We start from the raw sequence: 19,175 nt of genomic DNA on the forward strand, positions 1-19,175 counted from the left end.
CGAGGCGTGTTGGCAGGTGTCTGGTCCCAGCTACTTGGGAGGCTGAGGTGGGAGGATTACTAGCCTAGAGGCCGAGGCTGCAGTGAGTGATGATTGCCCCACTGTACTCCAGCCTGGATCATAGAGTGACACTCTATCTCTAAATAAATAATATATATATATATTTTTGAGATGGAGTCTTGCCCTGTTGCCCAGGCTGGAGTGCAGTGGCACGATCTCAGCTCACTGCAACCACCACCTCCTGGATTCAAGCAATTCTGCCTCAGCCTCCCAAGTAGCTTGGATTACAAGCCCGCGCCACCACGTCCAGCTAATTTTTGTATTTTTAGTAGAGACGGGGTTTCGCCATGTTGGCCAGACTGGTCTCAAACTCCTTACCTCAAGTGATCCACCTGCCTCGGTCTCCCAAAGTGCTGGGATTACAGGTATAAGCCACAGCGCTTGGCCAATGATAATAACTTTTAAAAAGCCACCTTCTATTAGTGAGTATCTACATAGAGTGTCTTTATTTTAGGAGATGCATGCTGAAGTTTTTAGGGATAAAATGTCATAATATCTGCAACCAACTCTCAAATGGCTTTCACTCTCATTCAGAGTGAAAGCCAAAGCCTTACAATGATCTACAAGGCCACATTTAAAGTTCACCACCCCCCTTCTCTGTACTCATCTTCTCCTCTAATCCCTCCTTCTCCCAGCTCCAGCCACACTGACCTTTTCAGTCATCTGCATACTCTGGCCTCTTCACACCCACTTCCCTGGGCCCAAGATACCCTTCTCATTACAGTCTGCATTGCTGGCTCCCTCACTCCCTTCCTACCTCTGTTCAAAAGATTTCTTTCTTTTTTTTTTTTTTTTTTTTTTTTTGAGACAGAGTCTCACTCTGTCACCCAGGGTGGAGGGCAATGGCAGGATCACAGCTAACTGCAGCCTTGGACTCCTAGGCTCAAGCAGATCTTCCCACCTCAGCCTCCCAAATATAGGCACAGGACACCATGCCTGGCTAATGTTTTTATTTTTTGTACAGGTGGATTCTGCCCATGTTGCTCAGGCTGGTTTCAAAACCCTGGACAGGAGATCCTCCCGCCTCAACCTCCCAACGTGTTGGGATTACAGGTGTGAGCCACCTTTTCGGGCCACAAAGACACCTTAGTGACACTATTCCTGGCCACAGTCTAAAATTTAACCTACCACTTACCTGCATTGTTTTCTCTTCTTAGCTCTTATTGCAATTTAATGTACCAAAATTTCACTTATCTTTTTTATGGTCTATGTTTGCCCAAAACATCAATTTACATAAACGCTTTGATGGTGGTTGTGTTCATTGCTGTATCCACTGGACCTAAACTAGTAACCAGAATATACTCGAAACTCATTCATATACATTGAGTGAAAAAATAAAAAGCAGTGTGTGGGCTCAAATGTTTACTCTTATAGTCAATTTGCAAATTTTGTTTTAGACTGTGGCATGTACAATGTGTGAAAGATGCCATCTGTTGATGACTGGCAGGTTTCACTGGTTTGTGCTCTGAATTGAGAATAATTTACTTTTTCCAATGTAAGCTTTAAGTTGAGCCTTTCTAAGTTAAAAAAAAAAAAAAAAATTCGGCTGGGCGCGGTGGCTCAAGCCTATAATCCCAGCACTTTGGGAGGCCGAGACGGGCGGATCACGAGGTCAGGAGATCGAGACCATCCTGGCTAACACGGTGAAACCCCGTCTCTACTAAAAAACTACAAAAAACTAGCCGGGCGACGTGGCGGGCGCCTGTAGTCCCAGCTACTCGGGAGGCTGAGGCAGGAGAATGGCGCAAACCCGGGAGGCGGAGCTTGCAGTGAGCTGAGATCCGGCCACTGCACTCCAGCCTGGGCGACAGAGCGAGACTCCATCTCAAAAAAAAAAAAAAAAAAAAAAATTCCATCGTATGCCTTTTAGGCACCATTGACATCTTGATCGACATCTTTCCAGGTTTTCACGACAAATTCAAAGGTCAGTGATGGCTCTACACCTCCTGAGATGGGGTAGCCGGGTTATGGGTGATTTTTTTCTATCTTTAGTAAATATAAAACATCACCCAAAATTGTTTCTAGAACAAATATAAATATAAGACTAGGATATTAGGGCTGGGTGTGGTGGCTCATGCCTGTAATCCTAGCACTTTGGGAGGCCGAGGTGGGCGGATCATGTGAGGTCAGGAGTTCAAGACCAGCCTGGCTAACATGGTGAAACCCCGTCTCTACTAAAAATACAAAAATTAGCCGGGCGTGGTGGCAGCGCCTGTAATCCCAGCTATTTGGGAGGCTGAGGCAGGAGAATTGCTTGAACCTGGGAGGTGGAGGTTTTAGTGAGCTGAGAGTGTGCCATTGCACTCCAGCGTGGGGGATGAGAGCGAAACGCCGTCTCAAAAAAAAAGAGTAGGTTGTTAGATAAGTTCAGGGATGATAAAGCCATAATGGGTTAACTAGGATGGGGGTTGATTCCTAAACTTTGAGATAGACTTTTAGAATCAGGCATATAAATCCTGCTGGATTTGAATGCTGTGTAGGATAGAGCACAGGTCTGAAAAAATACGAAAATTCTAATGTCTTTATTTACCTAAAACATAGCCTCTTGGGTTATTTATTTATTTATTTATTTATTGAGACAGAGTCTCGCTCTGTCGCCCAGGCTGGAGTGCAGTGGCATGATCTTAGCTCACTGCAACCTCTGCCTCCCGGGTTCAAGCGATTCTCCTGCCTCAACCTCCCAAGTAGCTGGGATTACAGGTGCACGCCACCAGGCCTGGCTAATTTTTGGCATTTTTAGTAGAGACGGGGTTTCACTGTCTTAGCCAGGATCATCTGGATCTCCTGACCTCATGATCCATCCGCCTTGGCCTCCCAAAGTACTGGGATTACAGGCATGAGCCACGACTCCCGGCCGCCTCTTGGGTTATTTTTAAAATCATAGAGACTAGGCTAGTATTCCTAGCAGCAGGTAGAAGGTAAACCCTGTCCATGTGGACCTCTGGATGCTGACAAATAAAAATGCATCTCTCTTTATCAACCTTGTAAACCAGCCCCCTTCCCGTTACTGTAGTTAGCTGATATTCTCACACTGTGAGATCTCCGTTCCATTTATTCATATTGCTCATTTACCAAAAGTGTATTGGGCCCAAATTGTGTCAGGCACTGGGGAGAACAAAAGTGAATATTACAAAGTGTACAGAGAAATTATATTTTAAATGTATTAGAACTCGAATTGCCAGGCGCGGTGGCTCACGCCTGTAATCCCAGCACTTTGGGAGGCCGAGGCCGGCGGATCACAAGGTCAGGAGATCGAGACCATCCTGGCTAACATGGTGAAACCCCGTCTCTACTAAAAATGCAAAAAATTAGCCGGGCGCGGTGGCGGGCGCCTGTAGTCCCAGCTACTCGGGAGGCTGAGGCAGGAGAATGGCGTGAACACGGGAGGCGGAGCTCGCAGTGAGCCGAGATCGCGCCACTGCACTCCAGCCTGGGTGACAGAGCGAGACTCTGTCTCAAAAAAAAAAAAAAAAAAAAAAAAAAAGAACTCGAGTTGCAAAAAGAATCAGTAGGGTTCTCCTTGGTGCCATGGTTAACAGTCCTTTCAGATAAAGATCAGATCCTTCCAAGTTCAGTTAAAACTTACTTTCGGCCGGGCGGGGTGGCTCATGCCTGTAGTCCCAGCACTTTGGGAGGCTGAGGCAGGTGAATCACTTGAGGTCAGGAGCTTGAGACCAGCCTGGCCAACGTGGTGAAACTCCATCTCTACTAAAAACACAAAAATTAATCATGGCGGCGGGCACCTGTAATCCCAGCTACTCCGGAGGCTGAGGTGGAGGATTGCTTGAGTCCGGGAGGTGGAGGAAGGTTGCAGTGAGCCGAGATTGCACCATTGCACTCCAGCCTGGGCGACAGAGCAAGACTGTCTGAAAAAAAAACTAATTAAAAAAAATACATATATATATATATCAGAAATAGAGCATACAATGCAGTTCTGTAATTTGCACTCAATATATTATGAGCACATATACACATTCATAACTAAGTATCACTAAAAAGTAATTGCTCCAGCTGGGCGCAGTGGCTCACGCCTGTAATCCCAGCACTTTGGGAGGCTGAGGCAGGAGGATCACTTGAGCTCAGGAGTCTGAGACCAGCCTGACCAACATAGTGAAACCCTGACTCTACTAAAATACAAAATTAGGCCTGGTGGCACATTCCTGTAATCCCGGCTACTTGGGAAACTGAGGCAGGAGAATTGCTTGAACCCGGGAGGTGGAGGTTGCAGTGAGCCAATATCATACCATTGTACTCCAGTCTGTGCAGCAAGAGCAAAATTCATCTAAAAGAAAGAAAGAAAGAAAGAAATTACTCTGTAATTGCTTGACTATTGAAAACTCCTAGTTTCTAAGGGATATCAGCACATGAGTTCCCACCTCTGTTATCCAGGCCATATAAATATCATTGATGGCACACGGATGGACAAAATAGAAAGCAAAACAAAAACAAGAATGAGGAAGTCATAGAAGAGGGTAGTAACATTTCAGCCAGAGAAAAACTACTCTAAATGGAGGAAGTCAGAAAATAAGGCAACCAGCATCATATTGCAAATGCAATGGAGAGGTAAGGTCATGTTACAATGTAGCCTAGTAAAAGAAAAACAAAACAAGCAAAACAAAACCCCTGAAGTTGAAGATGTGGTTCTAAATCAACATCCAGCCCAACCCATGACTCTGCATGTGATCTTGAGCACTTTAGCTGTCTGGGACTCAGTTTCCTCATCTGTAAAATGAGGAGTTGGCCTACATTCTCCCTTAGACCCCTTTCAGCTCAAATCTTCTCTGATTCTATGGCGCTGTACCTTTTCTGACACAAGTAGGGAAGGTCAGAACTCTGGATAGCACTTCACAGGGCTTTAACTGTTCGTTCTAACGAGATGACCCACCCCCATCTTGGTTCGCTGACCACATAACAATGAATCTATCATAGAGCCCTTAAACTGGATACCCAGCAGGTGTTTTGAAAAGCTACTGATTGGCCGGGCGCGGTGGCTCAAGCCTGTAATCCCAGCACTTTGGGAGGCCGAGGCGGGTGGATCACAAGGTCAGGAGATCGAGACCACAGTGAAACCCCGTCTCTACTAAAAATACAAAAAATTAGCCGGGCGCGGTGGCGGGCGCCTGTAGTCCCAGCTACTCAGGAGGCTGAGGCAGGAGAATGGCGGGAACCCGGGAGGCGGAGCTTGCAGTGAGCCGAGATCGCGCCACTGCACTCCAGCCTGGGCAACAGCGTGAGACTCCGTCTCAAAAAAAAAAAAAAAAAAAAAAAGAAAAGCTACTGATTTAGGCCAAATTAGGAGGAGGGGCAAGGGGTTGCCTTGGAGAAGCGAACAGGGGCGGCAGGCTGAACTGTAAATCACTCTCGGCTCTGGGCTCTCTTTCTTTTTTCCTCTTTCCCATATGGGCTTCCAACCCTGGGAGCCATTTTTAGGGTGAACAAAGGTATCTGTGGAATGTTCATTTGTTTCTATTATTTGCCACAAGCAGTCTTTGTGTTTTTTTGTTGTTTTTTTGTTTTTTTTTTTTGTTTTTTAACTTGAATACTTAACACTCCCTCTTAAAACCAGGACTCAGTATAAAAACTATGCTTCACACTGTTGGCAAGAGCCAAACACTGGACACTCAAATGTCCATTAAAAATAGGATGGGGGCTGGGTGCAGTGTCTTATGCCTGTAATCCTAACACTTCTGGAGGCCGAGGCAGGCGGATCGCTTGAGCTCAGGAGTTGGAGACCAGCCTGGGCAACACAGCAAAACTCTGATTTTGCTGTGTTGGGAGGCTGAGGTGGGAGGATTGCTTGAGTCTGGGAGGTGTAGGTTGCAGTGAGCTGAGACTGCACCATTGCACTCCAGCCTGGGCAACAGAGCAAGACTCTGTCTGAAAGAAATAAATTAATTTATATATATCAGAAATAGAGCATACAATGCAGTTCTGTAATTTGCACTTAATATATTGTGAGCACATATACACATTCATAACTACGTATCATTAAAAAGTAATTACTCGGGCTGGGTGCAGTGGCTCATGCCTGTAATCCCAGCACTTTGAGAGGCCGAAAAATGCGTAAGTTAGCTGGGCATGGTGGTGTGTGCCTGTAGTATTTATTAGTGTGTGTACAAAAAATGCATAAGTTAGCTGGGCATGGTAGTATGTGCCTGTAGTCCCAGCTACTCAGGAGGCTGAGGCAGGAGAATCACTTAAGCCAGGGGGGTTGAGGCTACAGTGAGCCATGATCGCATCACTGCACACTAACCTGAGTGATGAAGTAAGATCCTATCTCAAAAACAACAAACAAAAAGGTAATGGGACCAGGTGTGGTTGCTCATGTCTATAATCCCAGCACTTTGGGAGGCGGAGGCAGGACGACTGCTTGAGCCCAGGAGTTTGAGACCATCCTGGGCAACAAAGGGAGATCCTGTATCTACAAAAAATAATAAATTAGCTGGGCATGTCTGGGTGCAGTGGCTCACGCCTGTAATCCTAGCACTCTGGGAGGCCGAGGTGGCAGATCACAAAGTCAGGAGATCAAGACCATCCTGGCCAACATGGTGAAACCCCATCTCTACTAAAAATACAAAAATTAGCTGGGCGTGGTGGTGTGTGCCTGTAATCCCAGTTACTCGGGAGGCTGAGGCAGGAGAATCCCTTGAACTAGGGCGCCGGAGGTTGTAGTGAGCTGAGATGGCAGCATTGTCCTCCAGCCTGGCGACAGAGTGAGACTCCATCTAAAAAAAAAAAAAAAAATTAGCTGGGCACGGTAGCAGGTGACTATTGTCCCAACTACTCAGGAGAATGAGGTGGGAGAATTGCTTGAACCCAGGAGGTTGAGGCTGCATTGAGCTGAGATTGTGCCACCACACTCTAGCTTGGGCAACAGAGTGAAACTCTGTTTCAAAAAAGAAAAAAAAAAAGATATGGGTAGGATTGGTCATGATGGCCCACACTCCTAATCCCAGTGCTTTGGGAGGCCACCATGGAAGGATCACCCGAGGCCAGGAGTTTGAAGTTCCAGTGATCTATGATGGTTAGAGGCCTTTGAACCAGAGCAACTCCATCTTGAGTAGGGGCTGGGTAAAATAAGGCTGAGTCCTACTGGGCTACATTCCCAGACAGTCAGGTGTTCTAAGTCACAGGATGAGATAGGAGACCAGCACAAGATACAAGTCATAAAGACTTTGCTGATGAAACAGGTTGCAGTAAGGAAGCCGGCCAAAACCCATCAAAACCAAGAAGGTGATGATCGTCCTCACTGCTACACTCCTATTAGCACCATGACAGTTTACAAATGCCATGGCAACATCAGAAAGTCCCCGATATGGTCTAAAAAGGGGAGGCATGAATAATCTACCCCTTGTTTAGCGTATCATCAAAAAATAACCATAAAAATGGGCAACCAGCAGCCCTTGGGGCTGCTCTGTCTGTGGAGTAGCCATTCTTTGGTTCCTTTACTTTGCTAATAAACTTGCTTTCACTTTACTCTAGGGACTTGCTAGGAATTCTTAATGGCACAAAATCCAAGAGCCCTCTCTTGGGGTATGGATCAGGACCCTTTTATTGTAACATATTGTTGGCAACCAAAGAAGGGACTATAGTGCGGAAACCCCTGACACAAAGGCTAACTTTGGGTAAGTGGTAGGGTCCGGTAACATCTTTCTGGCGAACCCTGAAGGGATGAAATCCCCTCACTCAAAGGAAATAGATTGGTTGACTTTGGGTAAGTTGGTGGGGTACCTGGGTAAAGAATGGGATTGTGTGAGAGGCCCAACTTAAAGAAGTTAGAAGGGTCTCTCCTAAGACAAAGAGGGTTAAAGGCTCCTCTCAATAAAAGGCAAGGACACTTGACCAACCTTGGGTTCAAGGCCCAACTTAGGAGGGTTAGAGGCCCCTCTCAGTAAAGTCCTTCTCGGCTAGGAATGGGTTTGGCACTATAGGATGTTAACTGCTACTCTCTTTGGAATAATCTGCTTTGCACTCTTTGCTGATGACTGTGGGTGACAGGATTAGGCAGGTACAGAATCATGGGACATGGGGAGCTTTTTCCTCCCTAAAAGGGGAAACTTGAGAGCTGACAGGACTGCTGGAAAAGATCCCTTCATGACGGACAAGCAGCCACCTGAACTTTTGAGCCATGGGTGGGTCTTTCTCTGGTCTCCCTGAGCTCTTCGCTTTTCCCACCCTGCCTCAGGCAATGCCTCAGGCAATACATGCCGCATGCTCCCTCTCTACAAACCGGTAAAATGAATGGTAAAAATCACTGTTTATACCGGGCGTGGTGGCTCACACCTGTAATCCAGCACTTTGGGAGGCTGAGGCAGGCGGATTGCCTGAGCTCAGGAGTTCGACACCAGCCTGGGCAACACGGTGAAACCCCGTCTCTACTAAAAATACAAAAAATTAGCCGGGTGTGGCGGCAAGTGCCTGTAGTCCCAGCTACTTGGGAGGCTGAGGCAGGAGAATCGCTTGAACCCGGGAGGTGGAGGTTGCAGTGAGCCAAGATCATGCCATTGCACTCCAGCCTGGACTACATAGCAAGACTCTGGCTCAAAAAACAAACAACAACAATAAAAAACAAAAACAAAATCACTGTTTATCTCCTCTGTAAAGTTTTGATTAATGGAAAAAAGGATTACTCAGGCTAATCTTAAACTGTAGTGAATCTGGTGTGCTTTGTGTATCTTTCTGTATTGTTCTGTCATGATGAGGAATACCTTAAGATAGAATGTGGACGTAGGACCCCTATATGCCTGCTGTTCAAGACAGCCTAGCAAACTGGTTAGTCATTTCCTTGGGAGACTGACCTTGCAACCATGTGGCTGTGCTTTCTCTTTTCACAATGGTGGCCTGTGTTCAGGGTCCTGGTTAAAAAAAAAAAAAAAAAAAAAAAAAAAAAAAGAAGGTGTATCCATATAATGAAAGGCTATGCAGCAATGAGAATGAATAAGCTAGAACTATAAACCACAACCTGAATGAATCTCACAATGTGAGGACCAAAAGAAGCCAGACGAAAAAAGAGTACATAGTTTACAGTTCTACTCGTATAATGTAAAGGTCAAAACTTTAACAATAGACAAAACTGGGTTGGGCACGGTGGCTCATGCCTGTAATCCCAACACTTTGGGAGGCCGAGGCAGGTGGATCACCTGAGGGTGGGAGTTCGAGACTAGCCTGGCCAACATGGTGAAACCCTGTCTCTACTAAAAACACAAAAATTAGCCAGGCATGGTGGCAGGCACCTGTAATCCCAGCTACTTTGGAGGGTGAGGCAGGAGAATGGCTTGAACCTGGGAGGCAGAGGTTGCAGTGAGCTGCGATCATGCTGCTGAACTCCATCCTAGGTGACAGAGCAAGACTCCATCTCTCAAAAATAAAAATACAAAATAAAAATAGACAAAACTAACCCATTTTTAAAGTTCTAGAGTGAGACAGGGTCCCACTCTATCACCCAGGCTGGAGTGCAATGGTGTGATCTTAGCTCACTGCAGCCTTGCATTCCTAGGCTCAAGTGATCCCCCTGCCTCAGCCTCCCAAGTGGCTGGGACTACAGTCACACCACAACACCCTGCTAATTTTTTTAATTTTTTGTGGAGATGAGATCTCACTGTGTTGCCCAGGCTCGTCTCAAACTCCTGGGCTCAAGGAATCCTTCTACCTCAACCTCCCCAAATGCTGGGATTACAGGTGTGAGCTGTTTTGCCAGCTAAAAACTAATCTATTATTCTAGAAGTTAGAACAGTTGTTACTGTTGACGAAAAAAGTCAAACTCTGTAAAATATTTAAAGAGGTTTACTTCGAGCCAAATATGAGTGACCATGGCCCAAGAGACTGAGAAATGTCTCAAGAGGTCCTGAGAAATGTATCCAAGGTGGTTCAGTTACAGCCTAGTTTTATACATTTTAGGGAAACGTAAGACATCAATCAATACATGTGAAGCATACATTTATTCTATCTATAAAGGCAGCACAACTCAAGTCGGGGGAAGTGTGCTTCTAGGTGATAGGTAGGTTCAAAGATTTTCTGACTGGCAATTGGTTGAAAGAGTTATTACCTGGAGACCTGGAATCAATAGAAAGGAGTGTTTGGGTTAAGATAAGGACTTGTGGAGATTTGCAAGGTTCTTATTATGTAGATAAAGTCTCACAGGTGACCACCCTTAGAGGCAACAGATGGCAAATGTTTTCTATTTAGAACTTTAAAAGGTGCTGGTCTCTCGGCCAATCTCTTCAGGATCAGAAAAAGACTTGGAAAGGGAAGGGGATTCTCTATAGAAAGTAAATTTCCCCCACAAAATACAGCTTTGCAGAGCCATTTAAAAAATACGTCAAAGTCGATCCTTTTGTAGTTCAAGAGTGTAATGATAGGGCGTTCACATGCATGCATCAGATGTGCCACCCTCAAACCTCGTTAGGATGTTGGCACATTACCTGTCTGACATAAAGGAAAAATAATAAATACAAATATGTCAAAGAAATATATTCTGGGGCAAAAGATTTTCATTCCTTTCAGGGTCTGCTATCTGAATGTGATGCTATACTAGAATCAGGTTGGAATTTGGTATTTTATTGCTACAAAGAGTCTGCTTTGTCAGTCATAAGATCTCTGTTTTAATGTTAATGCTGGCCAGCTGTGCCTGAATTCCAATGGGAGTAGAGTATAATGAGGCATAGCTGACCCTCCTACCCCGGTTTGAAATCCTCCTGGTGGAGAGGAAGGGTCTGTTCAGTCATTTGGGGGAGGAGCTTATAATTTCATTTTTGGCTCACATTACCCGGGTAGGAATTCATGACTGGAAAACAGCATGAGTGAGTCTTCCAGGATTCCGGTAGTATTCTGATTCTTGATTTGAATTCTGGTTCTATGTATATGAATTTTGTAAAAATTTATGAAACTGCAAACTTATATGTACTTTTTTTTTTTTTTGAGACAGACTCTCATTCTGTCCTCCAGGCTGGAGTGCAGTGGCACAATCTTGGCTCACTGCAAACTCTGCTTCCCGGATTCAAGTGATTCTGCTGCCTCGGCCTCTCCAGTAGCTGGGACTACAGGTGCGCACCACCACGCCTGGCAAATTTTTGTAGTTTTAGTAGAGACAGGATTTTGCCATGTTGGCCAGGCTGGTCTTGAACTCCTGACCTCAAATGATCCACCTGCTTCAGCCTCTCAAAGTTCTGGGATTAAAGGTGTGAGACACCACACCTGGCTGACATGTACACTTTTTGTAGGTATGTGATACTTTAACAATTTTACATATATTTAAAAAATTAAATAAATGTATATATTTTAAAACCTGGCCTCGTGCATACACACACAAAAAAATTACATTCTATAGAACTTCATAAAAATTGTCCAAAATTCAGAAACACACATACACACGCGTGTGCAAACACACACACGCACAGTTAGAGAGAAAGAAGAAAGAGAGATCCTGGTAGTGTGATAGAAAAAAGACGTTCACATTTGTGGAGTGTGATTAAAAAAAACAATCCTCAACCCCTAGAAGATGGGAAAAAGGCAGCTTTGAGGAGGAAGAGGAATTAGTAAACTGTATAGTATGACTCACCCAAGAACAATGACAACCAGCACTGCCCTTTGTCACTTGGACTTTGAACAGTTGGTAAAATTATTTTGAGGTGTGGGTGAGTAAGGGGTTGTGCCCTGGAGCATTGCTCATATTGGTTTCTGCCCTGTATTAGATCAACACTTAGATCACACATTAACTATTCCCATCCCACTTGAAAATGCCCCATATGCCATCAGGAGAAAGACCCTGACTGTTTCCCATGATTATTCTTATTATTCCAACATCCTTCAGATTGAGCATTAAGTCCATATATAATGAACTTAATGAATCTTTCCAGAATCTCAAGCAGCAGTTCTATTATAATGTAAATCAGAAATCTTTGAGAAACTTCTTTTTTTTTTTGTGATGGAGTCTCACTGTGTTGCCTAGGCTAGTACAGTGGTACAATCTCAGTTCACTGCAAACTCTGTCTCCCAGGTTCAAGTGATTCTCCTGCCTCAGCCTCCAAGTAGCTGGGATTACAGGTGCCCAGCACCATGCCTGGCTAGTTTTTGTATTTTTAGTAGAGACAGGGTTTTGCCCTATTGGCTAGGCTGGTTTCGAACTCCTGACCTCAGGTGATCCACTTGCCTCACCTTCCCAAAGTGCTGGGATTACAGGCATGAGCCACCACACCTGGCCTGAGAAACTTGGTAAAAACACAGATTTCTTGGGGCAAAGATTCAGCAGGTGACCGGTAGATTCTGAGAATCTTCATTTTAACCAGCTTCCCTTGCCTTTCCACTCATCTGCCATAAAAGTCTGCATTTTAGCTGGGCGCAGTGGCTCACGCCTATAATCCCAGCACTTTGGGAGGCCGAGGCGGGGGGATCACTTGAGGTCAGGAGTTCGAGACCAGCCTGGCCAAATGGTGAAACCCTGTCTCTACTAAAAATACAAAAATTAGCCAGGCATGGTGGCGCGGGCCTGCAGCCCCAGCTGCACAGGAGGCTGAGGCAGGAGAATCGCTTGAACCTGGGAGGCAGAGGTTGTAGTGACCTGAGATAGCACCATTGTGCTCCAACCTGGGCGACAAGAGCGAAACTCTGTCTCAAAAAAAAAGGCTGGATTTTATCTGTGCATTTTATGTGTCAACTTGACTGGACCATGGGATACTCAGATATTTCGTTAAGCATACTGAGTGTAACGCTGAGGGTGTTTCTGGATGAGATGAACACTTCTATAGGTTGACTGAGTAAAGCAAATTGCCCTCCCCAATGTCTTGGGGCCTTATTCAATCATTGAAGACCTGAATACAACAAAAAGGCTGAATAGAACATTTGTTCTCTCTGGCTGACTGTTTTTGAGCTGGGAACATTAGGCTTCTGTCTTTGGGCTTGGACTTGGACTGGAATTTACATCATTTGTTCCCCCAGGTCTCCAGCTTGCCAGCTGCAGATCTTGGGACTTCTCAACCTCTATAATTACATGAGCCAATTCATTCAGATATGTGTATATATTGGCTCAGGATAGCACACCTGACAACTCTGGTTCCCAGCTCTAGCAGGAGGCTACCCACGTCTCTGGCAGACCTCCAACTCTGCATGCACAGGGTAGACTCCAAGCAGTTCAGATAAGGCTAAAATAAACAGAGGCTCCAGCTGTTCACTCACCATGGGGGAGGCAAAATTCGGAATTTGAGTTCAGCCAAGTTAACTGCCTACTAAACTAAAAATTTGGGTAAGCCAGATGCAGTGGCTTACGCCTGTAATCCCAGCACTTTGGGAGGTTGAGACAGGCAGATGACTTGAGCCAAGGAGTTTAAGACGAGCCTAGACAACATGACAAAACTTCATCTCTACAAAAATATATAAGAATTAGCTGGGCATAGTGGTGTGTGCCTATAGTCCCAGCTACTTGGGAGGCGGAGGTGGGAGGATCACTTGAGCCCAAGAGGCAGAGATTTCAGTGAGCCGAGATCGTGCCCCTGCACTCCAGTCTGGGCAACTGAGTGAGTCCCTGCCTCCAAATAACAATAGGCCGGGCGCAGTGGCTCACGCCAGTAATCCCAGCACTTTGGGAGGCCAAGGCGGGCAGATCACATGAGGTTGGGAGTTCAACACCAATCTGACCAACATGGAGAAACCCCATCTCTACTAAAAATACAAAATTAGCCAGACTTGGTGGCACATGCCTGTAATCCCGGCTACTTGGGAAGCTGAGGCAGGAGAATCATTTGAACTTGGGAGGTGGAGGTTGCAGTGAGCTGAGATCACACCATTGCACTCCAGCCTGGGCAATAAGAGCGAAACTCAGTCTCAAAAAAATAAAATAAAATAAATAATAATAATAATAAAATAAATAAATAATTTGGAATCTTCAGAAGACCATAATAGAGATCCATAATCTTTTCAATCTGTCACTCATAATTGTATTAATTTGGGTTCTCCAGAGATATAGTACCAATAGGATATATATTTATTGAGGGACAATAGGTGAGAATAAGATATATATATATATATTTACAACTGTTTATAAGCCATCCAGTCCATGGTATTTTGTTACAGCAGCCTGAACTAAGACAGATGGAAAAAGAGAAAACTATAATATCAGTGCCCAGCAACTTGAAGTCTGTCTCAGTCAACTTGGCTGCTATAATAAAATACCACACACTGGGTAAATTATAAGCAACCAAAATTGATTTCTCATAGTTAGTAATAGAAATTGATTTCTCACAGTTCTGGAGGCTGGGAAGTCCAAGATCAAGGACTGGCAGATCTGGTATCTGGTGAGGGCTCACTTTGTCATAGATAGCATCTTCTATGTGTCCTCGAATGGCAAAAGGGGCAAGCAGGCTCCCTCACACTTCTTTTTTTTTTTTTTTTTTTTTTTTTTGAGATGGAGTCTCACTCAGTTGCCCAGGATGGCCTGCAATGGCGCAATGGCACGATCTTGGCTCACTGCAACCTCCACCTCCCAGGTTCAAGCGATTCTCCCACCTCAGCCTCCTGAGTAGCTGGGATTACAGGCACCCACCATCATGCCCAACAAATTTTTGTATTTTTGTAGAGGCGGAATTTCACCATGTTGGCCAGGCTAGTCTTGAACTCCTGACCTCAGGTGATCCGCCCGCCTCAGCCTTCCAAAGTGCTGGAATTACAGGCATGACTCACCATGCCCAGCCACACTTCTTTTATAAGGACACTAATATCCATCACAAGGGCATAGTCCTCATGATCTAATCACCTCCCAAAAGACCCCACCTTCCAATAGCATTGCATTGGGGGTTTGATTTTAACAGATGAATTTTGTGGGGACATAACCATTCAGATCACAGCAATGCCCATGCTATAAAATTGGAGATCACAACACTAATAAACACCAAATTAGCCCGGCACAGAGGCTCACACCTATAGTCCCACATATAGATCACACCACTGCACTCCAGCTGGGTGACAGAGCAAGACCCCATCTCTAATAATAATAATAATAATAGTGACCTAAAGTGTAATAGGGACTCTAATGTGAGCTTGATATACATTGTTATTTATTTCTCCTAACATGCCGTAAGCAGTAAATATATGCTATCCTCATTTTATAGATAAGGAAACAAAAACTCAGAGAATATTTAGTAAGTCATAGAGTAGGAATTTAAATCCACTGCCATTTTCAAAACATGCATTTTGGTGAGCAAATAATTATTCTATTTAGCTTTGTAGTCAATTAATGTCACTTGAATAGACCAAAGAATGAAGGTCCTCCAGGCATTTGGCTTGCAGAGATCACATTGCAAGTGAATTACAATCAGACAGCCCTAGATGATGGGGGCAGGACCACTTGGATACTTGGCTATTTGGACACAGCTGCCAGCTCCATAGATAAGGATTTCTGCCCTATGGGTAGTAGTAGTATTAACACAAACAACAGTGTGATGCTATACATAAGGCAGCGCCATGGCCTCAGGATAACACACCTGACAGGTGACTTTGCTCAGGATCACACAGCCACTAATTGCCAAACTCATCTGAATGGCCTCAATGGAAGCAAACAATGCATTTTCCTCCCTGGAGCTGCCGTCTTCATCATTAAACCTGCCCAACCCTGCCCTTCTTCACTTTTTCTCACCTGACTACTTACCACATGCTTGTCACACACAATGCTAATCCAATCATTTTCCTTCCTCCCTTTCACGGTTTTATTACAAAAGGAATGCACTGATTTTATTAAAGATGCAGATTGGGCCAGGCACAGTGGCTCGCGCCTCTAATCCCAGCAATTTGGGAGGCTGAAGTGAGAGGATTGTTTGAGGCCAGGAGTTCAAGATGAGCTCAGGCAACATAGTGAGATCCCATCTCTACAAAAAAATACATAAATAAAAATTAGCCAGTGTGGTGGCACGTGCTTGTAGTCCCAGTTTTGTGGGAGGCTGAGGCAAGAGGATCACTTGAGGCTGAGAGTTTGAGGCTATGGTGAACTATAATGCCACTGCACCCCAGCCTGGGTGATAGACCCTGTCTCTAAAAGTAAAAATAAAAAATGCAAAGGATGCAAAAAGACAGAGCAAAATGTGAAAGTCCCTCTTTCCTCTTCACAACTTCCAGCCACTTCCTTCCTCAGAGGTAACCTTGGCCAGCATGTTACGGAGCATTCTTCTAGTTTCCTGTTCTGTGCATGCATCTACAAGTAGGTATATATGCATCTGTGTCTTTCATTTGTCAGAGGCCTTTAATCCAAACTTTATGACTGGTGTGTGACCTGTGTTTCCATTCAGTAAGGCATGGTCAGGCCCTGCTGTAAATTTGTGGGGTCCTCTAATGTAGTCACACGCATGCATTTACATGTCGGAGTACACATTTTTATATAAATATTATTTCCTTTAATTATGTATAGTATTATTTTATATACAAATAGTTATTTTATACAAATGTTTTCCTTTAATTTTCTCTTTATATTAGTTGACCTTTCAAAATTACATAAATAGCCAGGTGCGATGGCTCACGCCTGTAATCCCAGCACTTTGGGAGGCTGAGGCGGGTGGGTCACTTGAGGTCAGAAGACCAGCCTGGCCAATATGATGAAACTTCGTCTCCACTAAAAATACAAAAATTAGCTGGGCATGGTGGCAAGCACCTGTAATCTCAGCTACTCAGGAGGCTGAGGCAGCAGAATCGCTTACACCCAGGAGGTGGAGGCCGCAGTGAGCCAAGATTGCACCACTGCACTCCAGCCTGGGCAACAGAGCGAGACTCTGTCTCAAAAATAAATAAATAAATAAAGCCTTTCAAATAAATAAGTAAAAATAGAGCCTTTCCACTGGTAGTTTCTAAGTCAGGGGAGTTCCTGGTTACAAACACCAGGGGCCAAATTGGGGGCTAACTTAAACAGAAAAGGAATGTCCTGGCTGGGTATTCAGCAGTTCACTGAATATGCAGGAATGTGGGAGAACCAGGGTAGGGGAGTGAGCAGGAACCTGGGGAGACCAAAAAGCAGAGAAAGAACTCGGACAGACCTTGCCACTGCAACAGTCAGAGTGGGAGGCAAGTGCCACTGCCATAGCCGCCAGACACGGGCCATTGCTGCTCCTGGACTCTTGACCCTGCCATCTTAGAAACAATCTGTCATTCTCTTGACACGCAGGTACTAAAGCCCTCAAAAGTCAAAAATCCTGGGTAGGAATGTCTGATTGGTGTAGCCAGTATCATATGCCAGTGCCCTGACTACCAAGGAGAAGGGGAAATGAATGTCTGTGCTTCCTTTGGCTGCCAGAGTAGGGTACCTCCTGCAAGCTCATATTTCCCCAGGAAGCAGGAAGCGGGAGCCCATGCCAGGAAGACCACTCTATTGCTAAAAGGAAATCACAGCCAAAAAAAAAACGAACAAACAAACAAACAAAAAAACCCTCTTTTTTTCTTTGTTTTTTTGAGACGGAGTCTCTGTCCCCCAAGCTGGAGTGCAGTGGCAAGACCTCGGCTCCCTGCAAGCTCCGCCTTCCGGTTTACTCCATTCTCCTGCCTCAGCCTCCGGGGGAGCTGGGACTACAGGCGCCTGCCACCACACCCAGGTAATTTTTTTGTATTTTTAGTAGAGACGGGGTTTCACCGTGTTAGCCAGGATGGTCTCCATCTCCTGACCTCGTGTCCTGCCCGCCTCGGCCTCCCAAAGTGCTGGGATTACAGGCATGAGCCACCGCACCCGGCCTCTTTTTTTTTTTTTTTTTCTGACAGAGTCTCGCTCTGTCACCCAGGCTGGTGTGTGTCACGCGCGTCCGTGTGAAGAGACCACTAAACAGGCTTTGTGTGATCAATAAACCTTTTTAATCCCCTGGGTGCAGGTGGGCTGAGTCCGAAAGAGAGTCAGCAAAGGGAGTTAGGGGTGGGGCAGTTTTATAGGATTTGGGTAGGTAGTAGAAAATTACCATCAAAGGGGGTTGTTCTCTTGCTGGCAGGGGCGGGGGTCACAAGATGCTTGGTGGGGAGCTCCAGAGACTTATTGTCCAGGAGAAGGAATGTCACAAGGTAATGTCATCAGTTAAGGCAGGAACCAGCCATTTTCACTTCTTTTGTGATTCTTCAGTTGCTTCAGGCCCCCTGGATGTATACCTGCAGGCTTGGGCTCAGAGACATGACAGAGTGCAGTGGCACAATCTCGGCTCACTGCAACTTCTGCCTCCATTCTGCCTCAGCTTCCTGAGTAGCTGGGACTACAGACACATGCCGCCACACCCAGCTAATTTTTTGTCTTTTAGTAGAGACGAGGTTTCACCGTGTTGCCCAGGCTGGTCTCGAACTCCTGAGCTCAGGTAATCCGTCCACCTCGGCCTCCCAAAGTGCTAGGATTACAAAAAAATCCTCTTTGACTATCCTCTATTTCCTTTATTTTGTTCTTCCTTTCCTTATCTTCCTCACCAACTTTTTAAACTACATACAAAATACTGTGGGCATTGTGGAGAGCAGGGAATTGAAAGTGTGGTTGGCTGAATAATGGTCATCCAGAGATAGCAGTCCCTAATCCCTAGCACCTGTAAATGTTGCCATATAAGGAAAAATGGGTTTTGTGTATGTGACTAATTTAAGGATCTTGCCATGGGGAGATTATCACTGATTATCTGGGTGGACCATCACAAGTGTCCTTGCGCAAGCGAGGCAAACGGAGATTAGACGCACAGAAAGAGAGAAGGCAATGTGACCACCAAGGCAGAAATTAGAATAATACGGCCACATGTCAAGGAATGCCTGCAGCTGCAGGAGCTGGAAGGGACAAGAAGCAGATTTTCCCTAGAGCCTTCCAAAGGCCCACAGCCCTGCTGACAGCTCGCTTCCACCCAGTGATACAGATTTCAGACTTCTGGCTTCCAGAACAGTGAGGGAATATATTTCTGTTGTTTTAAACCATCTAGTTTATGGTAATTTGTTACTGCCGTCACAGGAAACGAATACAGAATATGAAGAAGATGTGAAAGTATTCATACCTTTAAAACAAGGCAGAAAGAAGGAAGCAAGGATGCTGAGCTCATGAATGCAATGTTAGTCACTCAGCACACAAAGGAGTGAAAGCCAAATAAACTAATCCAGAAAACCATGTGTCTTTTGAAAATAAATATGGGATTAGAATAGGACAG

The 19,175-nt window shown here is 45.1% G+C and overlaps 1 protein-coding gene and 1 non-coding gene across 5 annotated transcripts in view; both read left to right on the forward strand.

Annotated features, from left to right (window-relative positions):
• F2RL1 (F2R like trypsin receptor 1) overlaps window positions 1-19,175 on the forward strand; it is a 75,976-nt gene that overhangs the window by 16,679 nt on the left and 40,122 nt on the right. The window contains exons 1-2 of one of the 4 annotated variants that reach the window (XM_073993650.1): window positions 17,063-17,194; window positions 17,482-17,618. The exons of 1 other annotated variant lie outside the window; for it this stretch is intronic. The gene's annotated coding sequence lies outside the window, so the exon portion shown is untranslated. Of the gene's footprint in view, window positions 1-17,062; window positions 17,195-17,481; window positions 17,619-19,175 lie in introns of those variants that run through there. 2 more of the 4 variants (XM_073993649.1, XM_073993652.1) reach the window with 2 other exon arrangements.
• Window positions 10,388-10,491, forward strand: LOC123574298 (small nucleolar RNA U13). Its single transcript, XR_006699181.1, has one exon. It is a non-coding gene; the product is annotated as a small nucleolar RNA U13 (small nucleolar RNA).

Source organism: Macaca fascicularis, chromosome 6 (genome assembly GCF_037993035.2).
Source record: "Macaca fascicularis isolate 582-1 chromosome 6, T2T-MFA8v1.1".
Taxonomy (NCBI): Eukaryota; Metazoa; Chordata; class Mammalia; order Primates; family Cercopithecidae; genus Macaca; species Macaca fascicularis.